Source organism: Xiphias gladius, chromosome 24 (assembly GCF_016859285.1).
Source record: "Xiphias gladius isolate SHS-SW01 ecotype Sanya breed wild chromosome 24, ASM1685928v1, whole genome shotgun sequence".
Classification (NCBI taxonomy): Eukaryota; Metazoa; Chordata; class Actinopteri; order Istiophoriformes; family Xiphiidae; genus Xiphias; species Xiphias gladius.
Window position 1 is genome coordinate 9,644,549 of NC_053423.1, and position 17,314 is coordinate 9,661,862.

General features: G+C 42.1%; 1 protein-coding gene across 1 annotated transcript in view; it reads right to left on the reverse strand.

Annotated features, from left to right (window-relative positions):
• The window catches only part of col8a2 (collagen, type VIII, alpha 2), a 52,584-nt gene extending 35,487 nt beyond the window's left edge, over positions 1–17,097 (reverse strand). Inside the window, exon 1 of the mRNA XM_040121624.1 lies at positions 16,384–17,097. The gene's annotated coding sequence lies outside the window, so the exon portion shown is untranslated. The remainder of the gene's footprint in view (positions 1–16,383) is intronic.
• Positions 17,098–17,314: the final 217 nt, after the last annotated feature.

The following is a 17,314-nucleotide window of genomic DNA, read 5'->3' on the forward strand; positions in this document are numbered from 1 at the left end:
AGCTTTGAATACAATTTAATCTTAAATGTGCAAATGTTCATTAAAATATTGATAAGACAATATGTGCGCTTTCAAATGGCTAGTGATGTAGATTCCACAAACACACATATACTGTAAGAATGACTGTATTAAGTAATCACTGATTTTAATCTATTTGAAAAAAACTTGAAAACAACAAACAGCATGCTAATAAACACTGTGATTTCTTCTGAGAGACTCTGCAGCACATGAATCAGAGTGCTTCTATGAGAAACAGGGACAGAGGGGGAGATGGGGTTCAGGCGGGAGAATCTGCTAGAGCAATTATCTTGTTCCTCAAACCTGCCGTTTAATGGAAATCCTAGGCCTTAGCCAAACTACACGCCTGTCTTTAGGTATGAACCTCCAAACTGATCCACGCCCCCTTCTCCCCCTCTCTCATTCCACCAAATATTTTCATAGGACATCTGACTTCAGTGGTACGCTATTAGTTCCACAGGTGTGGAGAGACAAACTCCATTAAAACACCCCAGGACATTCCACCACTGCACTTGCCATGGGCCAAATACATGTCATACTTTCTCTCCCTCTCTCATTATACAATTCCTAATTTTAATGCCTTTTCAATACCTGACCATTCTGTCATTCCCCTGAATGTAATCAGTCACCAGATTTTCAAATGATATCAATTTAATGGTAACAAACATGAGCTTCTCTGTGTATGAACATGTGTCTGTGTATGTGTGTGTGTGTGTGTGTGTGTGTGTGTGTGTGTGTGTGTGTGTGTGTGTGTGTGTGTGTGTGTGTGTGTGTGTGTGTGTGTGTGTGTGTGTGTGTGTGTGTGTGTGTGTGAGCATGTGTTTGTTGCTACAGTAGCTGGAAATATGCAACAACTCTTCTTGACTGTGAACTGTTGTTGTTTTAAGCCCCTTGGAGGTCTCTGTATATCTCACTCAAACTGGCATGGTATACAAACTGCAACCAGATGGAGGACTTCTGTCATTGTTTTCCAGTTGAGAAATGTCATGCTAGCGGGCAAGGCAGAGAGGAGGGAGGTGGGTAAATGAATCGTCAACCAAATCTGAAATCTATGCTCTAAGGGCATGCAGTACACAATGGAAAAAAATTGCATGTCTAGTTTTTCTGTCTTTTGTCTCCCTTGTCTGTTTATTTGTGTCTCCCCTTTTTTTCTTCCTTGCTGATACAAAATCTTTCCCTCATTCTCCCTCGTGAAGTGCACAATCAATAACTGAGCAGTGAAAGGGCACATGTGAATGAAGGCCATCAAACAGAGACATGATGGTCCGTGCAGACCTGCAGGAATGGCTGCCTGCAGCCCGCACAAGACCCTGAAATGACTCAAAGTCCTGCGTATGTAAATTGCCCACAAAACCTCTTTCCTTTCAAATCATTCATCCACTGCTGAGAAAGCATAACCCCAGGCCCCTTCTGACGCGTCTCTTTAGCACAACTCTGTATGGTTTGGAAGCCACTGTGTTTACTTAGGTCTGGAGAGGCAGGAGTGAAAACCCCAACACTCTTCGTGCTTGTGTGTGTGTGTATGTGTGGTTTTTTTCTATGGAAAGCAAAACTGGATGGGGACAGAAAACATCGACTTATGCTAAAAAACCATAAGTTTAAGAAAACTTTACGCGTGTTGGAGGTGGAGGTGGTGCATGTCGAGGGTGAGGTTTGTGGTAGCTGGGTTTAAAGGAGAACAAGCTAATACGTGTTCTATAAATCAGGGGTAATGACTTTTGAATGGCCTGAAAAAATTTTCTGGGTCTTTAGCATGTCAGTGCTGGTGAGGGTGTGCATGTGTGTGTTTGTGCATACACATGCATCACAGACATGTGAGTCTAAGTAAAAATAGCTACGAATAAATTAAGGTACTGGGTCAAACCGTTGCTACAGATTGCAAAGACCAGCTGGAGTCCATTGTGATATACCAGCACCAAGTTGGCATGGGAGTTTTAAGTGTGGGCCACTCAAATTATTGTTTTATTATTATATTAAAAATCCGTAGTGGTATCTAGCTGGATATTTTGTTTTGGTTTTATGTGCAAGTGTTTTGCCTGTGAAATTTCTGCTGCCACCAAATACAATCAAGGTAAATTTTATGTGGTGTTGCAGAAAATTACATTAAAAATTCAACATCAAAATCCCTCTCCGGAATTATGGTCCTCATTACTCCAGATAGTCAACAGAAGTTGCTCTAAACAGTTTTCCATGAAAACTTCTGATACTGAGATCTCTGCATTATCCAGATTAACAGGCTGGTAAGACAAAGTCTTTGTTTTACAAGTCCCAAATATCCCAAGTCTTGGTTATGAATTACCAAGTCAAGTTCCAAGTCAAGACCAACAAATCCCAAATCAAGACAAGCAAGTCCCAAGTCAAATCAAAGCCCTAAACTTTGAATTTCAAGTCCTTGAAAGTCATTATTTGTTTGTCTGCTGGTCTGTGCTGCGAACACCTGTATCCCTCCTACTTTTGCAACCCGATTGCCCTCTTTGCTTGATTGATTACGTATGTCTGTTGTCAGATGCTGCACACTTTTGACAAAATTGACAAAACTTAAAATCTTTGGGCTTGGGGAAAATATCAGGTAATTTCAAGTTAAAAGGATAAAAGTCATGAATCAGTAGTGCTAGAGTCAAAGTCGAATTGCAATTCTTTTTTGATTTTGTCAATTCAAGACTTAAATCACCAGATTTGTGACCCAAGTCTGGCTCGGCCCGAGTAATGTTGCTGTTGAATTTTTATGTTATTTTATTGCTGTGAAAAACCACAGGTAAAAATAGATCCACCAGCATTGTATTAGAGTGGAGACAAAAACCTAAAAGATGGAAATATCGAAACCTGGACAAGTGAAACCAAAAATACCTGCATCCCTAAACACCACTTGAGGTATGTGAAAAAAAACATTTTTTGTAATTTGGATGAAGAGGAATGAGGATTTGCAGAATTCACAGACTGACTGGAGAGGTTGATAAAAGTTGGAGGAGTTGGAAGAAAAAGTATCAAGACACTAAAAAAAATTAAGAACACAGCCCATGAAGTCAGGGAGCAGCGATTATCCGACATCTCTATCGCCCTGCTCCATATTTTCACTCAGTCGGCTATGCTAACCCTGGCCAGGATCGGGTGGTATGAGAGAGCTGTGTTTAGACGGCTTCTCACAGACCCTCAGTTGAGAACAGTGCAAACAGACATAATGCCGAAATAACAGTCGTCGGAATGCAACGCTGCTTATGCGGTTGTTGGCCTTGGATGGAGATTTAAGGTCGTGAGGTAGACAGATAAACTCCCCCACTTTCCTGCTACATGTTGGTCTGGTCTGCCATGTTTTCGGAGGAGGTTGTTGTCTGAAGGTAGTCTGGGGTCTTAATGGAAGGGGTGGCGTAACTGAATCAAACAACAGTAGCATATTGTTAATGGGTCACACTTCAGGGAAAATAAACAGGTATTAGCAACTAGCAAAAGTGCATCACAGGGTCACATATCCCGTGAAATGTTTCCTGGCAACAAGTTGTTAACAAGGGGTCAGTATTTGGGCACTGTGGACAAATCACTGCGTTCAAGCAAACAGAACTACACCAGTGGTAAATATAACAGATTTAGCTAACAAAAGAACTAAACTGATTACTGATAAGACTGGCAGGAAAAAAACCTTTCACACCTTCCTGCTATTATAAAATCATTTTCAGTGAGGGAGAATGACATGAAAAAGATGCACAGTGCCGATTTGAAAACAAACATTGTTTGACTTACTTTTCCTGCATTTTATTTCTACTACCCTTTATCCCTAGCCTGCCCATGCCATAACTTTCTCTCCCACTGTCTCCCCTGGACAACGTATGATAACGACTGTGGTTTTTATTGGAATGACTTAAATGGCCCTTAAAATGTTGTTTGAATGATGGGTGCTGGTGTCTGTCCTCTGAGAGTGTATATACATGTGTTTAAGCCTGAGTATGTGCTGGCTCCAGACCCCGTTTCCATCAGTGATGCCAAATCCCCCCCCCCCCCCCCGGCCTCCACCTCCACCCCCACTTCTTGATGTTCACCACATCTCCCACAGTGGTCACAGTCATTTTTGCTCGTGTTCACCCACCCCCCTTCTGCCTATACTTCTTAAAAAACACAATTGCCCTCTCACACTCATAAGGTAATAGCTACAATTTGCTTATCGCATAAGCACAGATGTGTAAATAAATGGAGTCTAGACTGATAGTGGAGACAAAACCCTACCATCTGGGTTGAAAACTATGTTTCCCAAAACATCGTAAGTCAACAGAACAAAGATGTTTTTTGTTCTAAGACACTTTTGAGAAAATGGTCCAGTCCTGGCCAGTCTTAATTTCTATATCTGTAGATCAGATGATTTTCTCAGATAAAAAAACGTCACCATCCATTACTTAGTCTGCATGTCTGTACTGTCTGCATCTCTGCATGTGCTCCCACCCACCAGACACATTGTGTTAATGTCTGAGCTTCCCTCTTGTTGCAGAAAAATTCACTGAAAATGATTACAGACACATTCCACACGCCCTCTGTGGAATGAATGATGGACCAGTAGAGAAACATAGAAAGAGAAGATGCAGAGAGGACATAGGATGTAGTGCATCTGAGGTTACAGATGAAGCATGACAAGATTCCTTCCTCCCTGGAGCTCAGAACATGTAGAGGACCGAGGAGACACCAAGTTTAAATCTCTGCATGGGAACATGGGCTTATGCTTATGTGTTTTGCAGACTATGTAAAAAAAAAAAAACAGCGCTGTCATGCCATTTCTTGACACTAGACAGAAAAGACATGTCAGCAGTATTTTAGCAAAATGCCAAAATTGCTAAAGGACACAACAGAAGATAGAATCAAAATGTGCCAGATGGATTTGGATCCACAGACAGGCCGAGACTGTGAATATGCTGTTGTGTCTGGCAGGCCTGAGAACTATTTGGACAATTTTGGACCCTGGCAGCATTACAACTAATGCTTTTCTTTTTCCTCTCCTCTCTGAATAATCGTATTGAGAGCAGTGTAATGGGTAGGGACGAAGGCAGGAGGAGTGTCACATGGAGTAGATTAGCAGATTAATCGATGCGGACTCCACGGAGTGCATACCTCAGCGTTGTTCTCCCATTTCTTTTATATGCATCACTGATCAAGAAGGAAAGCAGCGGTGAGAAACCCCACAACAAAGCTTCTGTGTTGTTAAGTTTTGGTCCCTCTAGTTCCCTTTGCACATTATTTTTTTGAAAACCATTGCATACCATATACTGTGTGTGCCTCTAGAGGTATGTGTGAGTGACACAATGAGTTTAAAATTATTACCCTACCACCACTAAGGGGGGGCTTCAACTGAGACATCCCTGTGACAATGGTACCCATATTGCTAACAATCCTGCCACTCTTGAACCATTATTGCTGTTTTATTCCCAACCCCCATCACCAGACAAGAACACTGATATTGGAAAATTCTGCAAAATTCAGGATGACATTAAGTGATAATGTTAATTTACAGACAATGAAAACTTTAAAAAAATTCTCACTTCCTACAATTTCTGCCATTGAGACCTGTGGTATGGTTAAGTTTAGGGAAATATTATATTTATAGTTATTTAAAAAGAAAGAATTTAATTGCAGGTCTGTGATGGAACATAAATGGCAGTCTCCTGCATAAAAGTGATTGTTGTCCCTTACTATCAGGATCAATTTGACCATAGCAATATGGTGCCGTACAACAGAGATATTATCTGTCTTTGAGAAGAGCTTTGTGTTAAGACCGTGTGATTTGGCTATCATCACTTTCTGTTCCCTGGAAGATGCCTTTCGACAAGCAAAGCTCGAGGGAAAACAGCAAGACGAGTAATCAACAGAATTATGCATGGGAACAGAAAAAGACATAAGACAGAGAGAAATGTTGGTGAACCTGGTTTTCGGATCACACACTGGGGAAAGGCTTTCAATTCATTAGGGCACTGTTAGTGCGTACTGTGCTGACTTGGAGGGGGTCTACGAACATCCCCACAAGTGTTGAAGAAATCCGGATTTGTCTCATTGCCTCCACGTGAGAGTGGAGGGCTGTTTGGGCATTTCCCTACTTCGTTACGCCTAGTTTGTCTCAGCTGGCCTTCCTCAGCAACCCTGAAGACGAGATGTCTTGGCTGATCCACTCCCAGTGAGGAATTAATCACACAGATATGTGGTTCTCCTTATGTCTGATATTGTAACTATTTTCATGCAACATAAATGTTGGTTTCCATACTACAAATTATCTACATCCCAGAACCAAAGATAAGACTCAAACCTAAAACATGAAATTGAATTTCTGCATATCTGCATGCCTTCCGGCTTTCACAGAATAATACCATCATAAGAATCATTTCATATTTATTGTGAAAACTTGTGCTGTCTGGGGATACTTTTTTAAGTCCTTTTCAATGCAAATCAAAGAAGATCTATCTATAAGTCAAGCTCCGAAAACACTGCATCCTACACATTTTCCAAAATCCAACTCAATAACATCTCTTGGTCTTTCTCTTAGAAATTTGTACTTTGTAAGCTTAAGCCAATATAACCTTGAAGACATCACTTGGGTTATTTTCTCAGACTTAAGAATCTCCGTCCAAAGCCAAAGTTTTGGATCCAAAACAATGAGCTGAAAAATGCAAGGACGGTCTTTAGAGCTGAGTGTAACTACAGAGTCGGGTGGTAACTCTCTTTGGGTTTGTCACCATGGGTGACCCCTTTCACATTGCACATAGTCATTTGACCCATTGTTCAGGTTAAGATACCGATTAGTGCAGCTTTAAAAACAAAACAAAAAAGGTTTCTCTTTCCTACAAAAGGCCTTCTCTAGATGGACATTTTTTGCAGTCTAACCATGAACAATCCTCTAACTCTATTGTCTCTTCACTGTCTCTCTGCTCCCAACATGAGGTTTGAATCAGCAAGCTGTCATATGGCAGGGACACAGCATTCAGGACACATCCTTTCACTATAACGATCTGGCGGACATGTCTGCATCCTCGTGTTCCTCCTCCACCTCCTTTTTATTGCTCCCTCTTCTTTCCCAACTACGAGGGATACAGAACATGCCTCATCCCTATGAAGGGAGAAAGTGAGTGGTGTTGAATTAATGGATCCTGTATAACAGGTCTAAATGAGAAATGACTCTGTTGCTGAGTAAACTATAGAATTAAAAGGCAGCAGTGTTTGATTCAAATGTATCTTTTAAATCTACAAAACTACCCAGATTTTTGCTTCCCCCTAGAGATTAACGGCATAGAAAGTTTAGCTGATTACAGAGGTTCTGGGGTATTACTGAGCTTGTTGCTCAATTTGAGGAATGGACCGGGTGTTCCCGACAGGGTAAACAAACATTGGAGTAGTAAAGAGGTTGTGGCGAACTGAGGCCGAGTAATTCATGGAGGAATGATCTGTGTCTGGGAGCAAATAGACGGGCCCTGCATGTTTCTGTTGACACCGATTCAAATCGTCGGCCAGATCAAAGACACCACATGGTTGCTACAAAAACTGAGTGCTCCTCAGACCAACTTTATTTTCTCTTTTCTGCTTCTTCTACCTTCAAATCTTTTCCGTACTTTCACCTCTCCTTGACTCTTTCCCACAATCACCGCCCTTTCCACTTTCTTCTATCCCCATTTTCATCATGTCCTACTTCAATCTTTCCTTCTTTTCCAAATGGATCCATTGCCCTCCTTCTTTCCAAACCCTTCTTGATGCTACCCGTATCCCTATCACCACATGTCAGGAAGACCTGGGTTTGTGTGGTTTCTGCCCAGCTTCGGGAGTACTCCAGCTCCGGCTCCACCGGGCTGGTCATTGGTTCGGCTTGCGGAGCAGACCGGGGCCCACTGTTAGGAAATGACCATTTCTCTGGTTCAAATTAGCACTGAGGCAATACAACACAGCCTTTTGCTGTCAGCTCACAGAGTAAAGAGCAGAAAAAGTGGGGGAGCGAGAATGTGTATCCATCTGCAAACCACATGAAAGTGAGTGGTAACTGATTCAAAGCCCTCTCTAATTAAGTATTATGTTGGTTGGCGAAAGAATATCCTCCCAGAAGTGGTTGTAATTCTGTAGCATTCACTGTCCAAACAACTGCAGACTTGCATGGTTCACATCAGGTAGAGGATGTTTTTATTCTACAATCTACCATCCATAGAACATCCAACTTTTAACTCACCTCATGTTAATCTTTGACCTCCCTCAGTTTTTAAGAGGACAGTTAACTTCAGTTGTGCTTTATGCAACTACAGCTGTGTTCTTACAGCCAACAACAGCATAATAAACCCTCTAATCTTGTTCTCAAACATGGAAAGGGGTAAAAACATCACACTCATTTGGATAAATGAGCTGAATATTGTATTTAATCTACAGAAATATCCTTAACGTCATCACTATACATTCTGTAAATGGTGAATGAGGCACCACTAACTTAAATGCCAGGTTTTATGAGGAAAAGCTTTCTTTACTTGCCTGCAAGCTTACTTATGTTACCTACTTAAATTCAAATTGACAGACAAAACTGAGCAAATGCGTGATGGAGGGGCAAACAGTGAGGTAGTCATCCAATTAGCCTTGTGTTTGTTTATCTTAGTCTTCACTGTACACTATCTGAAATGTCCTCCATGAAACTCTACTCCACTTGTATCCCTCCTAAATTGTTACTGGAGGCAGAGCAATAACCCTTCCAGTCTTGTGAGCATGAAACAAAATAATTCTTCTTCAACAGCTTCTTTAAGCACATAGGAATGCTGCCAGACTGCTTGGCCTCTCCTGTCTAACTTCAGGAAGCATTACATATATTGTAGGGATAAACAGAAACAAGAGAACTGCAGACCACGTGTACACACACGTACACACACACACAGTAGAACGCACTCAGTAAAGCAACACTCACACAACATTCACCTAAAACGAGCTGGAATGAGCACAAAGTCGCTTTTTCATTTCATCGTTTCACTACTTTCCTGCTGATTACAGGAAATGATTAGGACAAAAGCCTTGAAGGACTGGTTGTGTTGTATGCTGCCTAATGCCTCTGAACGTTGAATTATGAAACACATGTTGCTCAATGAGCTCAAAGTCTGTACAGAAAGGATTAAGTCTCTAAGCCAAGGCCATTTAAACATAAGGTCTGAGCGAACCAGCACCCTGCATCGAACAATCATGGGATACCGTAATAGCTTAAGCAAAATTTGTGTGTTTTGTCTAGTTAGGATTTTTGATTTGCTTTCTTCACATGGGATTGAAGCCATGGTAAATATAATGTGTATCAGTGTATACAAAGACTGTATGAACCACTAGAGGCATAATTTATGCTCTTGAGATGCATAATACAGTGTGACACAACTAAATTTTCAAAAGAAACAACCCAAGAGCCCAGGGTGATCCACTGTATGGGACAAGTCCTCTTAATTCCATCTTTTTGAGGAAGACTGTGAGCCTGCGAGCCAAGCTAAATTTCAGGTATTTATCTGGGCAGATACTGGCAATCCCTGCCAGTTTGTTTAAGGAAGGGAGAAGGAAGAGGGCTCACAAATGTCTGTTGCCATGTGGTGTGCACCTGTATTCACCTGCTAGTGAAAGATCGCAGAGTGATTAGTATGTGAAAAGACATCAGAAACATTGACAGTCTTAAATGTTTCCATTTCATATCATGCTGAGCAACATTTACATTATCATGATAAGCTCAGTACAGATGCTAACATCTCAGAATTCTCTTGTGATGTGCAATCAACTTTCTTCTAAGTTGCTTGTGTAATAACCTCCTATTCTAAACTTTTAAATCATATCTTGGATTAAGTTCTAGTGAATGCACTACAGTATAACACTACTCAATATCGCACTATGCTACCTACATAGTGGTGCATTTAGCAGCTAAAGAATTACATATTTCTCTCGGAGGTTGGTGAAGACCAAAACAGAGTTAAAAGGAGAGTGAATGTTGGACTTACATTCCTCAGGTGGCAGGAAAACACTAAAGAATGAATGCTAATGTGGTCCTATGTTTACTGGATGTGTAAATATGCAACCTCTTGCTATAATGTTCACCATCAACTAAATAAAGTTAGGTGATCATACAGTATGTCAAAAGAGTTGTTCTGCTGCCCCCAAGTGGCCAAAAATCATTTAATGCTGCTCTAAATGTTTAAAACTATCAAAATAAAAAATTCTGTTCTATTTATATTATTTTATATTATCCAACATGCATTTTCTGCTACAATATAACTACTGCCAGTATAATGGGAAATACACTTATTTGCTTCCTTGCCATGAGTTAGATGAGAAAACTGATACCATTCTCATGTCTGTCTGCTAAATATGAAGCTACCAAGCGCAGCGGGTTGGCTTACCTAAGCACAAATACCGGAAATGACTGGAAATACCTAGTCTGGCTCTACTTCTTATTTTTTAATGAGATTTAGAGGTGCTGGTAGCCTGGTATAGATCTTCTATGTAAGAAAGCGAATTTCTCAAAATGTGAAACTGTTCCTTTAACAGTTGCAAGTGTAACTATGAGGTCATTTTTGGAATGAAACTTGTTTTTGCAATGTAGATATGAGGTTGCTGTCTGCTACTGAAGATTAGGAAAAACTCCACTGTGAGTGAGTGTACAATGCATGTGTCACTTAGTAAGCATCCATTTCCTACTCCAGAAAATCTGGCTCTGTGAAATAAAATGCTTTTTATTATCCTGTTCCGAGGGGACCATAACACCACAATAACCCCAGTCTCTTTTCTTTTTTTACAAACACCTACGCACACGTCTAAATCAGGCTCAGACTGAACAATAACAAAGTCTGGAGCTTTTCAAATGGTCTCAGAAGACCTGTTTCCAACCCCTTACTCGATATTGACCCATCAGAAAGATATATCCATCCTGCATCTGAAGTGAAATAATAAAAATAAATAGTTGGCTTGGTAAGTATGTCTGTAACAAGATGAAAAGAGGGATAATGTGAGTTTTATACTGAGGAGTTGACCCCTGTTAAGAGTTGGCCCAGTGTCCTGCTTTTGGAAACCCCAAACCAAATTCTTGCCAGACGGTGAACGTGGGGGCAATGAATGAGAGGTAGCAGAGTCAAAAACCAAAGGCAAATTAACCTACCCACATGCTCTGCACACACATGCTCATTTGTACTAGGTACCTGAACATACAAACATTTGCACTACACAGCCAACCTTTCTCCCATAACTGAGACTGGTTAGTGGAGAGGTTGCACAAATTCTCAGGACTCACGGGGAAACTCTTGCTTCCTTGCATCCAGGGCTGAACCAGGGAAAACGCAGCCTCAGCAGAAGAGTGCAAGATGTCACATCCCATTAACTAAGAACAGCACTGTTGCTGGATGAGCACTGAGGCTCTCATGCCTGTTTGTTCCTGTTGGATTCTCTTTGAAAACACAAGCTCCCACCCCAAAAAACTCCGACACACCATTGGAAAAATATAGATTTGACTCCAGGAAGCATTGCTTAAAACGTGTTGTCTGTAGCTTAGTTACCGCGCCTTGTTCAGGCCTCACTGACTAAAGGCAATGTCTGGCGTAGGAGAACAACATTGCTTTACTGCAGGGGTTTTAGTTAGAGCCTAGTAAAGAGCAAGGGTTTGATTCAAGAGGATCTGTAGTCTACACCATTAAAAAGTGATGGAAAGGATGGAGAGAAGAGAGAAAGCGGGGGGGCAACTGGAATGAAATCAAGAAGGAAGGGGAATGTTAAAGGGGAAGAAAGTGTTAATGCAATAATGAAAGTCCCCACTTCCTCCTGCTTCTGCCTCGTAAGCGTGCCTGTGATAAGTTCCCTCTGATAGCTGAAAAGGGCATGTTGTCAAACACCTCTGAGCCTGCAGGCTCTTTTAAGACTGAGACACTGCTGACAGAGTCAATGGGAGGCAGAGGAAAAATAACAAGGGGCGTCTGCCAAGCCTCCCCACTGCCTGGTCTCCCTGTCTCTCTTTCTCTGTCCATCTGTTGCTGCCAGCCCAGTGGAAAAACTCCCTCTGGTCCAGACACAGTTAGGAGAGATTGAAAGTGCAAGTGGGAAACAGATAAACACAGATAAAGGGAGAAAGACAAATGAGTCAGAGAACGACAGAAAGAGAGAATTAAATCAGTTAAGTTGCGAAACTTTTATTGAAATTCAATACAAAATAGAATACAAAGAAAACCAAATTAGAATCAGAGAAAACACTCTACTGTTTTTTTGGTCTTCTGTTTCTTTGGCCTTTTTCGGTCCTTTGCTCTTTTTCTTCAGGGCTCATAAAGAGCTGACAGCCAAAACAATTTCCTTCCGTACAAGGGCCTGATTAATTAATGTGCTCCTCCATCCACTTTGTGCGGATTCACTTTCTGCCATATAGCTGACTGACTTCCACATGCATCAGCTACATGTCCTGGCCAAGATGGGTACAGATGATGTGCAAACAAGCACGGAGACTATACAAGGCTAAAAGAAGCAAAGAGAGACAAGATGCAAATCTTCGTGCAACTACACGCAAAAATATGTTTCAGTTTTTTCTTGTCTCTCTCTTTTCCTTTTCCTTTTCCTCCCCTTTTAGCTGAAAAACAAATCCGGCCTATTAATCTTGAATGTTATGGTCCAGGCAATGATTAAGACCAGGGCTTGTGTTCTGTTTCCACCGCCCTTCACGGCAATTCCTCATTCAGAATATCAGCAACACCAGTTAGCAAGCTTTATAATACGTGCTGAAGAGTGTGTACATGTACAGTGTGTATGTCTGTCTGTGTGTGTGTGTGTGTGTGTGTGTGTGTGTGTGTGTGTGTGTGTGTGTGTGTGTGTGTGTGTGTGTGTGTGTGTGTGCGTGTGCGTGTGTGTGTGTAATTACAGGCAGAAAAGAGCACTTTAAGAAAGCACACTCTTTGTTGGAGTGTCCTGTTTTCACTCTCTTTCCTCTTCATGTTAAAGTACGTGTGAAAAAAAGGAAAATGTGTGTGTGTGTGTGTGTGTGTGTGTGTGTGTGTGTGTGTGTGTGTGTGTGTGTGTGTGTGTGTGTGTGTTTTGTGTGTGTGTGTGTTCTGAAGGTGTTTGGGCTCCAGGGAAGTAAAGGAATAAGTGGGTGTTTACTTTCCTTGAGAATGAGTGGCATTCCCCTTCATTTCCTGCACAGCATAAGACCGACCCACACACATGCAAAAAGCATATACAAACATGAACTAAAGGATTATTAGGGAGAACAATGCAAGTGATACATAAAAGTTTTGAGCAAATTTTAAAAGTGATATGGTATCTTTAAAGAGGACAAGAGTGAGTCTGAGAGATCTCTACGTTTACTTGAAATGTGGTTTGATAGCTCGCAGATGTTGAGCCATCAAGTCAGAGAATATGTGACTAAATCATGGTGACTAATTGGTAACAAAAGAATGATAAACTACACTGAATATTAGTGTTGCGAGAGGATTTATTGTTGAATTACATTCATCAGATGTAATAGCACTCATAAAGCCACAATAATTATTCACTTAAGCCTTCACAAATACAACAACAGCTCCTCTTAACCACAAGATGCTATGCGTTTCTATCTATGTGTTTGACAGTGAACTGCCTGGTATTCTGCCTCCTTGTGGCCACCAAGTGTAGACTATTTTAAAAGCCAAAGACAGGTTGATACAGAGAAGGCATTAATGCATTAACAGCTAGTAGAAGTCCCATTAAAATTCCCTTCACCTTCTTTTAGTCTCTTTTGCTCTCTGCTTCTAGGAAAATGATGCGAGATTGCATCAACTTTGGCTCTGCCCTTCTCATGAAGTAAGAGTGTGATATTTTTAAGCAACAATTAGAAGTACAGTAAGGCACCTGACTGAGAAGGAGACATTCATAATGCCTTTCATCTGAGCCCTCCAAGTGCTCTTTCCTTTCAATTGTGTCTCTCCTTTGCTGCTTTAATGAGGATTAAAGCTCACCAAAAATTTACAGATCTACAGGGAAGAACTTGTTCTTTCACCTTGACATCAGAACGGGAATTATATTATTAAAATGGAAGAGGTGATATTAAGTTTGGAGTTTTAAAAGTCCCAACTTCAACATGTTCTGGCCTATAAAGTAACTGCAGTGGGGCGTAAGAATCTCAGCACTATAAGAGCAGGCGGTTTGGCAACAGACAGCGTGATTGTGTTCATCTCTCTGAGATGTGTGTGTGTTTGTGTGCATGTGTGTCTGTAAGGAGTGTTAAATCCATGTAGATGTTTGCATTGCACAGCGCATAAAGTTTGCATGCATGTACCGCCGTGCATCCAGCGTGACTGTTGTTTGTGTATGGTCGGTCATGCTTTGGCAGTGATTATCAAAAGACTGGAATGGGCAGCGGGTTGGAGGATGTTAGTTGTGGTTAAATAATGTACCACACACACAAACACACACACACACACACACACACACACACACACAAACACACACACACACACACACACACACTTGAACTACTCGTAACCACCAGTCAGTCAATTGCTGACCAGTCGCCACCCACTGGACAACACAGAATCCCAGTCAGTGGCATGAGGTTGCCGTGGTCACAGTACAGTGTTGCCATCACCCTTGTGCCAGGCATGGAAACACACGCCATGAAAAAGGAGAGTGATGCTGGCAGAGGCAGAGAGGAGCATAAATCTTATCCCTTACAGGTTCTTTAAAATGAAGAGAGTGTGGGAAACTCACTAGAATCTACCAAATCTATTTGAGAGGTCCTGAACTTTATGAGCAAATACCATTTTGAACAGTAAAGCAGACGCTACTGCGCACCAGCAGCTCTGCAGACCGCAGAACTCCTGTCATGCCTTAATGCCAGGGGGGAGAGTTCACGCTTTAGTGTGTATCTATTCACCCACTCCCCTTGAAGATTGTGTAACGCACATTGATACTCACGCTATACGTGCAACAACACACACACACACACGCACACACACACACACACACACACACACACACATAAACAGGTACATAATCCAGTTGACTTTTCTCGCCAAATGTTTTTGGATTTCAATACTCAAGCCTGCTGTCCTTTCCAGACTCTCTTTCCCCTATCTCTTTCTCTTACTCTGAGGCTACACCTCTCTCTCTCTCTCTCTCTCTTTGTCTCCCTCTACCCCTCTCCCTCCTAAGAAAGCCTGGCGCTGGTGCAATGAAACACGAGAGCAAGAAATGTATCATCCCAGCAAAGCATACATTTTAGAATCTTCTCTTTATTTCTGGACCTGTTTTCTTAGCTTCACTAATGTGTTCCTGTTGCTCTTTTTAGCATTAATTTTTGCTCATCTCTTTCTGTCTGTCACACTCGCTGTTATTCTGTCATGTGGGATACCTGAGGACTCACAGAAGCAGCTATCGCTCCTCTTTCTGTTTGCGATGAAGGGATGTCGTTACAATGGAATGCAGCGCTGCTTGCCAGAGGCATCACAGTGGATGGACAGAGTGAAGCAACGGGGGGATGAGGACAAAGAGAGAGAAGAGAAGAGAAAATAAGAGAAGGGAAAAGAAGAGAAGAGAAGAGAAGAGAAGAGAAGAGAGGAGAAGAGGAAAAACGAGAGGACCATGTGACCATTTGAAGTATTCCTTTACCTTCGTACATTCCATTCACAATAAATTACGTTTGTTTGCCAAATCTATCAAAACCTATCAAACAAGTGGCAGTCCATGCCAACAGAACATGTGACAGTGAGTCATGACCATGATCACTCATGAGTAGCAATTACATTCACAGATACAAACGCAAGATCTGTCCACATGGAGGACACTCCTCTTAAGAGGATAATCAGGGTATCTGTTATAGAGCCAAACCTGTCATACATATCCAACTACCACACTGCCCCACCTTGATACACAGCCCAAATACACACCACGCCCACTTCAACATCAGCAGCAAGAGTCCCATATGTATGTGGGTATGGATGCATCGTGTCTTAGCCCAAACGACTGAAAATTCTCAAACACAAGGCAGAATCCATGATCAATACCATCGCTTTTCGGAGCTGAGAAACATCCCTATCTTTACAGAGAACGTCAGGACACTCAAAGCAGATCAGTAAAGGTTGCATAGCTACAACATAAATATTAGAATCAGTGTCCATACGGTGTCAGGGCTGGAGTTTGGTGAACAAACTGTACCAGTTCATTTTAATCTGCAAGTTACTACTCTGTGCACTAGCTTAGGAATGAGGAGAATTATACAGGTCCCATGACTAAGACATTGCACCATCTGTTTTTTATTTTTATTTTTTATCCTTTCCTGTTCTCTCACTCTGTTTCTTTTGGAGCCGCTCACTACAGCCACATGCTATAAAAGCGAAAAGACAACAGATGACAGAACTTGAGGATGCTAACACAGCCAGAAGAAATGTGAGGGTAGGTAGGGCTTACCTTTCTCTTCTCAGAGTGTTAAGGGGCCGGGGGATGCACTGGGTAAGGGAAGCGGTAGGTGTGAGCTTCAGGTAGGTCTCTTTTCTACCTCCCTCCTTGCTTCAGCCACGCGTGTCTCCCATGGGATGCGATGGCATCAGATATTCAATGAACATGCAGCCAAAAAAGAGGAGTGGTGTCCTCCTGGGCAAAGAGCTGGCACCCTGAATTGGTCCAGTGCTGCTCACACGTGCAGGAGAAAAAAAACAACCAAAAACAAAAGTTAAAAATTGGATATTTTCAACTGCAGGTGGAGCAAACTGTTCGTTTAATTTTTATTTTTCTGCCTCCAGCAAAAAGCAAAAAAGTTCATCCATGTGCTTTCTGGCAGAAATGGTGAAAGTGAGGGAGATGATGAGAGAAGAGGGAAAAATCCTCTCTGTGCCGTCTTCAAGCTGTCCAGACGCAGGTCTGAAGAGCACCTTCCCAATTTGTGCGCTCTCGTTCTCCAGGGTGGAAAGTAGGAGGGAAAGAGTGAAGGAGCAGGACAGAGAGGGAGAGAGAGTGAGTAACAGTGGAGTGAGATTCAGTCAGTCAGTCAAGTCAGTCAGGCAGTCAGGCAGGCAGCAAGGCAGTGTATATGTGGGTCCAAGCAGGCTGCACTCCCACTCCCAGGACTTATAACCAGGGGCTGTGCACCTCGCTGCTCCAATCTCCCTGGCTTACTAGCCGATCCCTCTCCCACTGGCTTATTTTGGGAAAGACAGAGAGGATTGTTCATTGGGTTTACCCCCTTCATACAAAAAGCAAGTGTCCGTGGCTGGCTGCACTGGGGAAGGAGGGGAGTGAGCAGGAAGGGGTGGGGTAGCAGCAGCGCAGGGAGGGGTGGGTTAGGATGAAGAGGAGGGAAGGGAATGAAAAGGGATGAGAAGAGGGGAATTGGGAGGTGTCT